At 50.0% G+C, this 14,792-nt stretch overlaps 1 protein-coding gene across 4 annotated transcripts in view; it reads right to left on the bottom strand.

Annotated features, from left to right (window-relative positions):
* The window catches only part of TMEM51 (transmembrane protein 51), a 59,787-nt gene extending 48,722 nt beyond the window's left edge, over positions 1–11,065 (bottom strand). For 2 of the 4 annotated variants that reach the window (XM_086343809.1, XM_086343806.1), the window contains exon 1: positions 10,383–10,559. The gene's annotated coding sequence lies outside the window, so the exon portion shown is untranslated. Of the gene's footprint in view, positions 1–10,382; positions 10,560–10,946; positions 10,997–11,018 lie in introns of those variants that run through there. The other 2 variants (XM_086343807.1, XM_086343808.1) reach the window with 2 other exon arrangements.
* Between the last annotated feature and the right edge of the window lie 3,727 nt (positions 11,066–14,792).

The following is a 14,792-nucleotide window of genomic DNA, read 5'->3' as shown; positions in this document are numbered from 1 at the left end:
TCATAAAACACTGCTTGTTTATTAAACAAAAATGAATAAATCTAGATTAGCACAAAGAAAATTAAAATCATCCATTGAGTAATGGATGTTATTCTGTTAATTACTGATACTATCTATGATGGTGCTGGACTTTGAGTTATTTGCAAATAGACTTATTTCTTTTACAAAAATGAGATCTTAATGCAATATGCTTTTGTGACCTTGAAAATTTTTTTGATATATAATGAACAATTTTTGCACATCCTCAGTATTCATCTAAACTGTAATTTTTTGTGGCTGAGGACTATTCCAGGACATGGCAGACCCCTAATTTATTTAACCAATTCTCTACTGCCAGACATACAGTTGGTTTCTAATTTTATTGTTATTATTAAAAAAAAAAAATAACTGTTGAAACTAACTTCTTATACAATCATGTTTCCTCTAGATAAATTCCTGGTATTGAAACTGCTATGTATCTTCAAGCTTTGATATGTGTTTTCAGAATGTCCTCCAATTTATATTCCCTCATCAGCTCCTGAAAGCACCGCCTCCCCATATTAGCATTCCCTTTTTAGTTTAAAATTTTTTAATTTTAAAAACATGTAAAAATTTCACATGTGAAAGATGGCATTGTGTTAGTTAGCAATTTTCTTTCCTTTTCAAAAAAAATTTTGGCTGTGCTGGGTTTTCGCTGCAGTGAGTGGGCGTCTCTAGTTGTGGCACACAGGCTTAGTTGCCCTGTGGCATATGAGATTTTAGTTCCCCAACCAGGGATGGGACCTGCATACCCTGTATTGGAAGGTAGATTCTTAATCACTGGGCCACCAGGGAAGTCCCAGCCTTTTCTTAATATGATGAGGTTGAATGTGTTTTTTTCTTTTTCCTCCTATGTGCTTATGGGCAATGGCAATTCTTCTTTATTCCATTTCTTGACTAGGGCATTTAGCCTTTCCTTATGTTGGATGTGCTCAGCCACTCAGTCGTGTCCAACTCTTTGAGGCCTATTGGCTGGTGGCCCATCAGGCTCCTATGTCCATGGAATTTTCCAGGCAAGACTACTAGAGTGGGTTGCCATTTGCTACTCCTGGGGATCTTTCTGACCCAGGGATCGAACCTGCATCTCCTGCATTTCAGGTGGATGCTTTATCACTGAGCCACCGGGGAAGCCCTGAGTCTCTTCTTTCTGAGTAGAAAAGATCCTGTCTGTGTCCAGAAAACAGCCTCTTGTCTGGTTGTGTTGCAAATATTGCTGTAGTTTAATATTTACTGTATCAGAGTTTTTTAATTTTAGGAGCCAAATCTATCAATCACTTTCTAGAATTCCTTTTATAATTTGAACTTTCACTACAATGCTTTAAAAGCCTTTTCCTAAAAGGGGCCTGAGTAACTTTATAGTGGAGAAATCTTGTATGCATCACTTTGACCAAATGATCATGGTTAACATTTCCCAGAAGTCATGCTGATACCATGGAAATCCTGACATGATGTCATGAGAACACTTCACCTCTGCAGGAATCTTTCTGCAAACCTCAAACCCCAGTCTAATCACAAAAAAATATCAGACAAATCCAAAGTGAGAGACATCCTACAAAGCACTGATCAGCACTCCTCAAAGCTTTTAAGGTCATGAAATTTAAGGAAAGACTGAGAAATGGTCACAGATCAGTACAGATGAAGGGGATGTGAGAACTGAGTACAAGGTGGTATCATGGATAAGATCCCGATGCAGAAATATGACAGTGGGGACACTGGTGAGATCCAAATAAAGTCTGTCATTTAGTCAGTAGCAACGTGAATTTCTTAGTCTTGAAATGTGCACTTGGGTTATGTACAATGCCCCCCACCTGCTAGATTTTCTTTTAGCTTTGACTGGGACAGAGAGCAGTCCAGGCAAAAAAGCCACTGAAGTCTGGGCTATGGGCGGCTGTGGAGGAGAAAAGTGAGTTAGACAGTGGTTCCTGGTTCCTTCGGACCAAAGCACTGGGGCTGTGGAATCTTCAGAGCTTGGACAGTGAAGGGGCCTAGCCCAGACTTGATCTTGCAGACAGTAAAGTGAAAGTGAAAGTGTTAGTCGCTCAGTCTCTTCTCACTCTCTATGACCCTATGGACAGGAGCCCACCAGGCTCCTCTGTCCATGGAATTCTCCAGGCAAAAATACTGGAGTGGGTAGCCATTTCCTCCTCCAGAGGATTTTCCCAACCCAGGGATCGAAACCAGGTCTCCTGCATTGCAGATGGATTCTTTACCATCTGAGCCAACAGGGAAGACCAGACAGTAGCAAAGTGGCAAAGATTTTAGTTCCCTGCCTGGTGTGATTATTGGTTTATTTCATTTGTCTGTTTCCTAACTTACTGACCCCTCTCCCCTACCCCCCCAATAAAGTGTAAGCTCCAGGAGAGTAGGGAGTGAGTCTCACTTATGGAACACTTCACCCCAAAACCCTGAACATGTGGCTGGTAGAGAAAACTCAGTGAATACTGGTTGAATGAAAGAAATCAAGTAAATGGTTTTCCCCACCCCTCCCCATTCACTAGATGTGAATTTAGTGCCAGCCCATGTGAATTATGCCATAACTGTTTTATGCCACGAGCCTTTGCACAGGCTGTGCCTCCACCAGGCACAGTCACTGACCTTCTGTTCCCCCTCTAGGCTTCGGCTTAGACTCGGTCTTTTCTGAAAATCGTTCCTTGACTCTCCCAGTGGGTTAAACTGCCTCCTTTAAGCTCTTGGGTTTCCTCGCCACTGGATAGCTGTATTGTCATGGTGACTCCTGGAAGACTGGCCTACCTATGGGGGCAGAGCTGGCCTCTTTGGTTTTCCACCAGCTCTGTGATCAAGACACAGCACTCAGTTCAGTTCAGTTCAGTCGCTCAGTCGTGTCCGACTCTTTGCGACCCCATGGACTGCAGCACGCCAGGCCTCCCTGTCCATCACCAACTCCTGGAATTTACTCAAACTCACCATTGAGTTGATGATGTCATCCAACCATCTCATCCTCTGTCGTCTCCTTCTCCTCCCACTTTTAACCTTTCCCTGCATCAGGGTCTTTTCAAATGAGTCAGTTCTTCACGTCAGGTAGCCAAAGTATTGGGGTTTCAGTTTCAGCATCAGTCCTTCCAATGAATATTCAGGACTGATTTCCTGTCGGATGGACTGGTTGGATCTCCTTGCAGTCCCAGGCACTCTCAAGAGTCTTCTCCAACACCACAGTTCTAAAGCATCAATTCTTCGGTGCTCAGGCTTTCTTTATAGTCCAACTCTCACATCCATACATGACTACTGGAAAAACCATAGCTTTGAGAAGACACAGTACTAACAGTACATTTATTTACATGACAGGCTGTGGCAGCCAAAGACAACTTCCTCCCCACCCTCCACAGTATAATTTGCATCTGTCAGTGTTTGAAAACAATCACCCAAGGACAACTCCCACACATATCTTTACCCAGCACACTGCAGCTAATGAAGCTGAATATTTGGAGTTGAGGTGTGTTTTGTTTTTTTATCATATTCCCCCCATTCCCAAGTTTCAAGAAACCATGCCCACACCCTAACCAACACAAGCCCGGCTGTGCGTGGGGAAAACGTGGACCAAGAGTAAGGTAAGTAAACTCTGTCTCTTCCAGACCAGCTGTGAAAAAGAAAAAGTGGCAAAGACACAAAATCCACCAAGCATTAGAGCCACGTGGTTCTAGGTCTTGAATAGAAGAAAGAGTAGAACCTTCTGGAGACATCCAGAACAATACATCACATAAGTTGTTTAGTTGCTAAGTTGTATCCTCTTTTGTGACCCCATGGACAATAGCCCACCAGGTACCTCTGTTCATGGGACTTCCCAGGCAAGAATATTGGAGTGGGGTAATGGTGAACTCCTCCAAAAGGACTTATGCCAGCATGCCATGCCTCCCAGGACTGCCACAGTCAGTGTCCCTGACCCCACGGCAGGCCACTGTTGACCCACGCCTTTAAAAAGAATCTGCTGCTAAGTCGCTTCAGTCGTGTCCGACTCTGTGCGACCCCATAGACGGCAGCCCACCAGGCTCCCCCATCCCTGGGATTCTCTAGGCAAGAACACTGGAGTGGGTTGCCATTTCCTTCTCCAATGCATGAAAGTGAAAAGTGAAAGTGAAGTCGCTCAGTCGTGTCGGACTCTGTGCGACCCCATGGACTGCAGCCTACCAGGCTCCTCCATCCATGCGACTTTCCAGGCAAGAGTACTGGAGTGGGGTGCCGAAGGACCTCACTCACTCAGTGAATTCTCATCCTGGTTCTGCCAAGATTTGCTGGGTGACCTTGGGCCCACTGCCTATAGGATGTTCCCATTAGGGAAGCTCTGGGGACATCAAAAAAAGAAATGCCAAAAGGCTTAATGAACCCTTGTTGTTTAGTCACTAAGTTGTGTCTGACTCTGCAATCCCACAGACTGCAGCACGCCAAGCTTCCCTGTCTTCACTATCTCCCAGAGTTTACCCAAATTCATGTCTGGTAATGCTATCTAACCAACCCTGTGATGTGTTTTAAATGCTGGCATTGAACAGGTGCCTGTTTTGTGCACTGTGACAATTTAAGCTAGACCGTTGGCCTGACAGTTACAGGCTTTATGATAAACATGAGTTCCTAGTGAACATACCAGTGTGGCTCAGAGGAGACTCAGGCTGCAGGGCCAACCTGTGTCTTCAGCCAGGAGCTCTGACTTCACTGACTTTCGCACCTCATCTGGAGACCCTTGTCAAGTGAGCCTGAGAGCCCACCTGCCCCGCAAAGGCCACTCTGTTTTCTGGCCTCAGTTTCTTCTTCTAAGAATCGAGGCAGCTTGAACAGCAGCAATTTTCTTTATTTAAAGTTGCAGAATCTCTTTAAAGAGATTTTTGCACCGTGACATCTGGAATATTTGTAAGCACGGTTTCTTTCCAGCTGGCCCTCCATAAACCCCTGAGTTGCTTCTGGGACCCGTCTAAGGAATCCCAAGTTTTCCAGGATCACAGAATAAAAACTGGTGAGCCAGAGCAGTGCTGCCCAAGGCTCTTACCCCGCTGCCTAGCTGCCTACGAATAACTGAGATGAAAGTTTCACTGAAGAATACTTCTCAGGGCAGGAGATGCATTGCTTACTAGTTTACTTTCCTCTATTTCACTTCAAAAGAGACAGTGGAAAACCGTTTCACTGATTTTCAAACCCACGGATAAGTCGCTGCCCATAGTCTGTAAGCATAGCCTAAGGAACTTCTGAGATAGTATTGATGATCTCCAGTATTGAGGTCCAGAGAAGGCGATGGCACCCCACTCCAGTACTCTTGCCTGGAAAATCCCATGGACGGAGGAGCCTGATGGGCTACAGTCCATGGGGTGGCGAAGAGTCGGACACGACTGGGCGACTTCACTTTCACTTTTCACTTTCATGCATTGGAGAAGGAAATGGCAACCCACTCCAGTGTTCTTGCCTGGAGAATCCCAGGGACGGGGGAGCCTGGTGGGCTGCCGTCTATGGGGTCGCACAGAGTCGGACACGACTGAAGCGACTTAGCAGCAGCAGTATTGAGATCACTTCTAGTATTGGCATTAGTAAAGCTCTTAGACTTCCCTGGTGGCTAAGTGGTAAAGTGTCAGTGCAGGAGATGTGGGTTCGATCCCTGGATTGGTAAGATTCTGAGGAGTAGGAAATGGCAACCCATTCCAGTATTCTTGCCTGGAAAATTCCATAAACAGAGGACCTTGGTGGGCTACAGTCTGTGGGGTCACAAAGAATCAGATATGACTGAACAACTGAGCATGTACGCAGGCGCAGTAAAGCTGTACTCCTATTAGAGGGTGAGAGATGCCAGGAAATCCTGTCCGCAGGGTGGAGTGCCGGACCTTATCACCTGAGTTGGTGGTAAGGCATTTTCTGCACATCTTTGCCACTGAAATACCTACTCTCCAAGACGCAGGGCCTGGAGACGAGCAAACCAAATACTGACTTTTCTAGGGACCCGCACTTGCCACCCTGGTGCCTAGTCCTGGGAAAATCTGGGGAAGGGGTGATGACAACAGGGTGGGAGCTAGGTTGAAACCAACACAGCAAAGGATTGGAAGAAACAAAGCTCTCTCCCTCCCTCCTATAATCTGTGGATCACATCCACCCTACCCCACCCTGATAACTGATGTCCTCCATTTTTAAGAGGCTTGCTGACAATCAATGTTTGCTTTAGATCTGGTAAACATGACCCTTTCCCCAACACCCACGGTGATGCAGAGAAATGGCCCCTGGAAGTCCTACAGTGGTGAGTAATTTGCATAGGGTTACAAAATTTGGGCTCAGTGGTAAAGAATATGCCTGCAATGCAGGCGATGCAGGAGACATGGGTTCGATCCCTGGGTTGGGAAGATCCCCTAGAGGAAGGCATAGCAACCTACTCCGGTATTCTTGCCTAGAGAATCCCATGGACAGAAGACTCTGGCAGGCTACAGTCCTTAGTGTAGCAAAGAGTTGGCCACAGCTCAGCAACTGAGCATGCATGTGTGCATAGGATTCAGGGTACTGGAGTGTTCTGTCAGAGCCAACTCAAAATTCTGGCCTCCTAAGTACCTTCCAGCCATCAGATAGTAGGACCACATGAGACTGGCAGGTTAGAACCAGTGTGAAAAAGTTGTCACAAGGAAAGTACACATTAGAATTATGAGTTGAAAAACTAGAGTATGAAATAGCAGAGCAAGCAAGCTAAAAAAAAGTCTGAATAAGACACTACGGTATGGACAGTGGGTGTCAGCACCTCGTGATATATTCCTTCCAAGTTTTCTACAATAAGCATGTACTTCCTTTGTAATCTGGGGGCAAAAATAACTTTAAGAGCCTGTCTCTCCAGGGGCACATGATAAAGTATGGTTCAGGGAGCAGCAAGTTTAATCACTAGCTTAGTCCCTGGTGTGAATGTCAGTTTGAAGAGATAGGTCCTGAAAATGTCAAGATACATGTATTCCTTGTTTGGGGGGGGCCTTAGCATTTACTCCTTCTGGACACGTGACTGTGGTCTCCCCCTAAATTCCTGGCAGTGTGGAATATACAGAGAGAGGGGTTCTTGGAGGGGGTGTGTGCTCTGATTTCTTTTTTTTTCCTTCAAGAACCATCCTTAAAATCATTCAAGACAAAATCAGGAAACTTGAGTTCTTGCCCTAGCTCTGATCTCAGGCCTGTCTCTTCCTTTCCTTGGGCCTCAATTTCCCCATTTGTAAGTTCCCTTTTGGCTCTAATATTCTAAGAGCTAAAGGAAGCAGCACTCAGATTTAAGGGTTGCTAAGCCTGATGAATCTAGGGCAAGAGAGAATAAGGGAACTTTCGGCTGCTCAGCCTGAGTAAACAACTCAGAGTAGAAAGCGAAGGCCCAGCCGAGCATCCTGACACAGGGCTTGGGGCCGAGAGGAGGGAGGAGTTGAGAATCAGCCCAAGGCTCTCAGCAAACCCCCCACCCCCAGAGCATGGCCTCTGGTCAGTGTCTTGGGGCTGTCTCCAAAGGGTAGGGCAGTCTGGCCTGGAGCAGGCAAAGCCAAACAAGTGACCCGTTTATTTGTGGAGCCGGAGCTCCCAGCAAGGGCGGCCAGTGCACCAAAGGCTCAATCCAGAAGGGAGGAAAAAGCATCGCAAGGCTAAACAGGGCCACCTGTCCAAACTGGGGAGGAGCGAGACAGATGTTGAGACATCCTCCTCCCTGGACTAACCCAGGGCCTGGAACAAGCCTTTGACCTGACTGTGGCCAATCTCCTGGGTGACAGGTTCCACTGCTGACTCCCTGTGTGCCCTTGGGTGAGTTCCTTCCCCTCTCCTCAAATGAGAGGACACACCCAGGTCCTCCTGTGGCGGGTGAAAGACCGTGCATGGTCCACTTCCGAGTAAAGGAGACTTAGTATCAGAAGAAGGATACTCTTATAGCTGTCAACTAGAAAAATAACTCTAAGATTCAGAGCAGACAACAAAAGTGAAAGCAAAAGCCAGTGGCCAGAAGCGGACCCTTCACCTCGTCCCCAGTCAGAAGGCATCTGAAGTTCCGGAACTTCCCCAGCACTTAGGGAGAAGTCTTCTCAGTGCCTCAAATGAAAAGCCCAGAGTCAAAGGTCCTGGAGCTCCAATCTTCTCCAGCCCCAGGGCTCGGAGGGCTTTACTACCAGCCCCACAGAAGGAGGGAAGAACGTTTACCAGAACCATGACTCAGGAGTCCCCCAAAGGGGCAGGCTGTCCAGTGTAAACGCCAACAGCAGATGGCCTGCTGGCTCGGCTTTCAGCGTTGCCATTCCTTGCACAGACACAGAAACTCCTGGGCCCCATGACTTCTAGAGATGGAGAGCTGGAAAGCCACAACTGGACCAGCCTGGACCCTGCCAAGATCCCACCACCTCACTCTGGCAGGAGACAGGCTGGTAGTCTGAGCCTCACCCTACATCCACAAATCTCACCCTTGAGCAGTGGTCACATGTTAAGAGCACATGTTAATCTCTGCCTCCTGTATGGGGCTCCAGGTCATTCCCTCTGCCCCCCACCAACCTGCAGGCCAGCCTCCTTCCTCTCTCCTATCAACCTTCTCCAAACTCCCACCTAACTCCTACGCAACTAGGTTTATCTTCCGAACGCATCAACAGGACCGAATCGCTCTTCTGCTTAAAGAACTTGAACGGAATTTGCATCTTTCTTTGTCTTTCTTGTCCAGTGATGTATGCTGAGTACCCAGGACACTGCTTGGCACACACAGGCATGCAGTCGACATCTGTGGTTCCAAGATGTCTACTGAATAAAGTCCCACCTGTGATGACCTGGCCCTGCCTCTCCAGTCCAGTTCATCCCAGATCCTCCACTCCCTTTGCTTCCCCCCATCTTCCCATAAACCTGCCATGACCTGAGCACCTCCTAGTATATCCCGTGCACCTTCATACCTTCATGCCTTTGCCGGTGCTGTTCCATCTGCCCAGACACCCTTCCTATCCCGTCCCTCCAGGAGACTCCACTTCACTATTTAATATCCCAACATTCTTTTCTTAGCAGCATCTCCTGGCATGCCTCGCCACAGTACTTGCCATGTGCTAGGCATGAATGTCCCACACCCTAGGTTTTCATTCCCATTATACAGGTAAAGAAACTGAGGCTCACAGAGGCTGTGACAGCCCACTGTGGGTCACACAGCCGGGAAATGGTGGGGTCTGACTATATTGCCACCTCTTTAATGCACTTGCCATTTACTATTCACTAGACCGGGAGCTCTCTGAGGCCCCTTGGCCTTGTACCCTCGGGGCAGGCCTGGGCCTTTGTCATGCTCAAGAGGCCCTAACCATTGAAACACTCAGTTCAGGACACCTAAGGAACAGATCACAGTCAGCCCCCTCCCCTTCTTCTGTCTTCCGTGTTTTCTCTCGGTCTGGGCAGTACTTCTGGCAAGTTGGGAAGAGACACATTTGGAGGGAAAGGGGCTCCCTGCCAATTGCATTTGGCCCCATCGATCTAGGTCAAGATCCCCGTGTGACGTCTGCAAAGTGCGAAGGCCTTTCACAGTCCCAGAGCCGACTAGGAAAGCCATTCTCAAGTGATCCCTTCAAAACGAAAGCCAGAAGCCAGCAATCTCAGACGCCAATCCCTCTCCTGCGGCCCAACAGGCTGGCTCCGATCCCGCCCACCGCGCTCTGGCCACGCCTCGGTTCCGCGCTTCTGGACCACCGGCAAAGACAGGAGGGACCCGACCCGGGACCACACAGGCTTCTCTGGGCGCAGCACAGGTGCCCGGGGCCGCTACCCACCTGGAAAGTCCCGGGCGGGACCGGGGAAACCGCAGGGACGTGCAGGTTTCCTGCACCCTCGTCCTTCGGCTAGGAAAGCTTTCTATATGAAAGTGACTATCCTTGTTAATCAGACCCGGCGTTCGGGTCTTCATTTGTAGATGAAGAAACCTGGTTACACCTACTCTGCTCACACCCCATTCGTCACCCTTTGCCTCTAGTACCTAAAACACACACTCACGAACCTAAATCCTTTAAAAGTCTCCATTTCCAAAAAGGATTAAGGGATGGGGGAAAGGGCCTCGTTCGGGCAGCGCCAGAGTAGTTTCCTGGGACCTAGTGAGAAGTTCCGCCCTAAGAACCGGGGGAAGATGCCTCTTTGGCTACGGGTTCGGAACTGACAGGCGGATAGCACCTGTCCCCCCCACCCCCAACAGGGAGCCCGGAGGCCGGCTCTCTCCTCTCAGCCGAAGCCAGCTGGCCCCAGCGCGATGCTCGGGAGCTGGGTGTTCCAGAGAATGAGAGTACGGAGTTCCTCTGCCGCAGACCCTGGGCGGGAAGCTCTAAGACGATCCTACAGACAGACCCGGACAGCCGTCGACTGCCTCCGGGGCCCCGTGGGGAACAGTCCCTCCGCCGGGCGCGGCGGGGCGGAAGGCGCAGACTCACCGGGGAGGCGGCGGTTCCAGCTTGGTCTCCGTCGGGCGGCCGGGGGCTGGGGGCTCCAGGACCCCGGCCCCCTCCCCTAGGCTGCCTCCTTAGGGTGCCGCGATCCCGGGGCTGGGGGATCAGGGGAGGCTCGGTCGAAGGAGCACGGTGGCGGAGAGCGAGCCGCCAGCTCGGACTGGGATGGGGACGCAGGAAGCGCGGCCCCTTGAGCGCCGGCGTGCGGGAGGGAGGGACCGAGAGAGGCGGAGGGCGGTGCCCGCCCCGAGTGGCCTCCGGCCCCGGGAGGCACCGCCCACCAGTCGACCCTCCCCCTCGGCCCTCGGGGCCACCTGGAGCCCCAGGGCACCGAGCCCCAGCTGCGAAGAGAAGACACCCACTCCCCGGAACTGCTGGCGGAGTGCGGGCCGGGGGCGTTGGATCGCAAGAAGTTGGCTAACCCGGGATGGGGGGGAGAGAGCAGCCTGCCCCTGCCCCCCGGGGCAGCTTTCGGGTGGCGCCGGGTGGGAAGGGCGTGTCGGCCGGGAGTCCGGGTTTTAAGTGTTAAGGAGACCAGAGAGTCCCTACCAGACCCAGTGCGAGTGCAGAGGTTCAGCTCCTCCGGGCCGCCCGCCGCGCCTTTCCAGGTGGGGCGCTCACCTGGCGAGCCGGTGCGCCGGCCTCCCCGCCTCCTCTCCTCCTCCGCCCCGTCCTGGGGAGGCTGCCCTTCCCTCTTCACCCTCAGGCAGGGTCTGGGCGCTGGGCCCCTCCCGCACCTCCCAGGGCTGGTCCCTGCAAGGTGACTGATGGGCGGAGGTAGTAAAGGAGGAAGCGAGTTTTTGAAAAGCGAGTCATCTCGGGCCCTCGACCTGCCCCCATCCCCTACCCCGGGTCCCCTGAGCGCCCTCCGGGTCGCACACTTGAGCCTTGGTCGGGGTGGAGCCCATTCCAGGAGCCTGCGCCCGTGCCTGGGATGGGGACGCCCTGGCTCGTGCCTTCCCAGCTGGCGTCTTGTCTCCAGCTTTGCTGAGAACTTGCGCATGGAAGTTCTGGTTGGTGTCCTGCCGACCAGGTGGCAGGCGGGTGGACCTCCTCTGCTTAGATCTTCAGAGCTGCTGCCCGAGGCCTGGTTCTGGGCAGGGTGAACCACAGCTCGGAGGGCACCTCTGCCCCCTACCTGGAGGTGCGCCCTAGACCTGCGCTTCTGGGACCCAGCCCGATTCTAAACACGCAGGTAGCCATCCTCCTCCTCCTTCAATCTTAGACTGTTTTGCTTTGAAGTTCAAATCCTGAGAAAAGCTGATAGGCCAGGTGTCAGAGAATCTAGCTGAGGACAGAAGGCGCCTCCTACTGGGAATCTGCCCTGTCCAGGATGGAAAACAGATACCCTGGTGGAAATTGCAATCAGGTTCACTTTCAAACTGCCAGCTTCATAGGTACACATGATTCTCATGTGTGTATACCTACAGAGTGGTTACACGTGGGTATTTTTTTTCCCATTGCTGCTTCTTCACATGCATGTGTGTGTGTGTTAGTCCTTTAGTCGTGTCCGACTCTTTGCAACCCCAGGGACTGTAGCCCACCAGGCTCCTCTGTCCATGGAATTCTCCAGGCAAGAATGCTGGAGTGGGTTGCAGTTCCCTTCTCCAGGTCTTAACATGGATGATAATAGTTCGATAGGACCTTAGTGTCTACGAAGAGGTCAGTCTGGGGCTGTCTTGTGATTTTAAGGAGGGAAAGGCATTTAGGGAAACAGTAATTAGTCTCCCTAAGTATATCAATAACTGGTATTCTTCATTTCCTTACTGTGGACCAAGAACCCAGTTACCACCCACTTCCCTTGCACCATCTTATTTAATCCTTAAAACAACCCTGCAGATGCTTACTTTATAGAACAGAAAGCTGAAGCTTAAGGGGATGAGGTCATCTGCCCAAAGTCACACTTTAGGCAAATGAGGAGTATCGGGAGCTTGACCCAAATTCGTCCCCTCCAGAACCTCTTCTCTCCCTACTATGGAAAAATCCCCCATCATGCTCTGGGCCCTAAGACAAGTTCCCCTGCGTCTCCAGTCTGTCACTCAGGAAGAAGACACCATTGTCACACTCTGCATAGTGATGTAATTCTTTACAAGTCAGTCTCCTCTTCCGAGGACAGGGACTGCTGTGCTCCCAACAGTCTTTGCTTGACTCCCTGCAGGTGCTTAATAAATATTTACTGGATGAATGAAAACTCCAAATAATATTATTTTAGCAAATGGGGAGAACATATGTGGAGAAGGGACCTGTACAACAGGCTCCCATTTGAAAGCTGTGTGTATCCATTGCAGAGTTTAGACAATGAATTTGGGAACCTTCCAGGCTCCAAAGAAGTGATGGGAAACAGTCACATAGTCCTCAGATAAGACCAGGAATCTGGTTTTCATTTCACTCTGCAAGGCTAACTTTGGAGAGGCCTGGGCTCAGGGTGATCATTTCAGACAGCTGCTTTAGCTCCTACCCAGAGGCAAATGGCCTCAGTACTTTTCCATGCCAGGATCAGACTCTGGGTCCGCCCTGCTCTACTGCACACCCAACTGGGCAGGTCTTATTTATCTGAGAATATCATCTTCAGAGTGTTCCTTTTAGTCAGGCTCAGCCTGGTTAATCTAGGGAGAGGCTGGAGAAACTCTCAAAGCTGAACCACAGGCAAAAGCCAGAAGCTGGCAAAGGAAGCTTTCTCCTTGCCACCCTCCCCTCCAGGCATTTCCCCTCTAGGTGGTGAGTGTCTCTGAATCTTCCTAGGTTCTCTGTATCCCACTGAGGAGCCTGACAATGGAACCACCACCGTATCCCCCTGTCAGCTGACAAGGGCCTGAGAAATGTCTTTGGGGAAAGAGCCAGAAAAATAAATCTCAAAAGGTGGAGTTTCTGTTACTGTTACCATAATAGGCAGAGGGGACGATGACAGCAGTTACACCATCTACTGAGCCCTATGTTTTAAGTGCTCTACAAGCACTGTGTTATTCAATCGCTACAACAGCCTTAGAAGGAGAATTCTATTACTCCTGTTTTTTCAGGTGAGGCTAAGACTCAGAGAAGTTATGTACCTGGATCCATTAGCAAGTAGTTGAGCCAAGAATTGAACCAAGGTATGTATTTGCTCTTAACCGCTATGCTAAGAACCCTGTGTGGCAGGCAGAGTAATGACTGCCCAAAGATGTTATAGCCTGATCTCCAGAACTGTGAATATGTTACCTTACATGGCAAAAGAGACCTCGCATATGTGATTGAGTTAAGGATCCTGAGATGGGGAGACTGTCCTGAATTATCCTGGTGGACCTCACGCGATCACAAGGGTTATTTGTTTATTTATGGCTGCACTGGGTCATCACTGTAGCTCTTGGGCTTTCTCTAGTTGCAGAGAGCGGGGGCTTCTCCTTGCGGGGGCTTCTCCTTGCGGGGGCTTCTCTTGTTATAGAGCAAGGGCTCTAGGGCACATGGGCTTTAGTAGTTGTGGCACACTGGCTTAGTTGACCTGCAGCATGTGGAAGCTTCCCCAGTCAGGGACTGAACCATGTCCCCTACATTGGTGGGTGGATTCTTAACCACTGGACCACCAGGGAAGTCCACAAGGGTTCTTATAAGGGAGGCAAGAGGGTCAGAGAAGATGTGATGCTGAAAGCATACTACTACTACTACTAAGTTGCTTCAGTCGTGTCCGACTCTGTGCGACCCCATAGATGGCAGCCCACCAGGCTCCCCCATCCCTGGGATTTTCCAGGGAAGAATACTGGAGTGGGTTGCCATTTCCTTCTCCAATGCATGAAAGTGAAAAGTGAAAGTGAAGTCACTCAGTTGTGTCAGACTCTTAGCGACCCCATGGACTGCAGCCTACCAGGCTCCTCCATCCATGGGATTTTCCAGGCAAGAGTACTGGAGTGGGGTGCCATTGCCTCCTCTGGCTGAAAGCATAAGTCAGAGTAATGCAATGCTCCCCTCATGCTGGAGGGGACCATGAGCTAAGGCATGTGGGAAGTCTCTAGAAGCTGAGAAGGGTCAGGAATGGATTCTCCCCTAGACCTCCAAGCAGAAGCACAGCTCTGCTGACACCTAAATTTTAGCCTAGTGAGACCAATTTTGGACTTCTGACCTCTAGAACTGCCAGATAATAACCTCATGTTCAGAGATCAAATCGCCAACATCTGTTGGATCATAGAAAAAGCAAGAAATTTCCAGAAAAACATCTGCTTCATTGACTATGCTAAAGCCTTTGACTGTGTGGATCACAACAAACTATGGAAAATTCTTAAAGAGATGGGAATACCAGACCACCTTACCTGCCTCCTGAGAAATCTGTATGCAGGTCAAGAAGCAACAGTGAGAAACGGACATGGAACAAGGGACTGGTTCCAGATTGGGAAAGAAGTACATCAGGGCTGTATATTGTCACCTTGC

Source organism: Bos grunniens, chromosome 16, assembly GCF_055505025.1.
Source record: "Bos grunniens cultivar Pamir isolate PY7600 chromosome 16, Bosgru_T2T1.0, whole genome shotgun sequence".
Taxonomy (NCBI): Eukaryota; Metazoa; Chordata; class Mammalia; order Artiodactyla; family Bovidae; genus Bos; species Bos grunniens.
The sequence above is the reverse complement of the archived record's forward strand: the minus strand, read 5'-3'. Positions and strand labels throughout refer to the sequence as shown.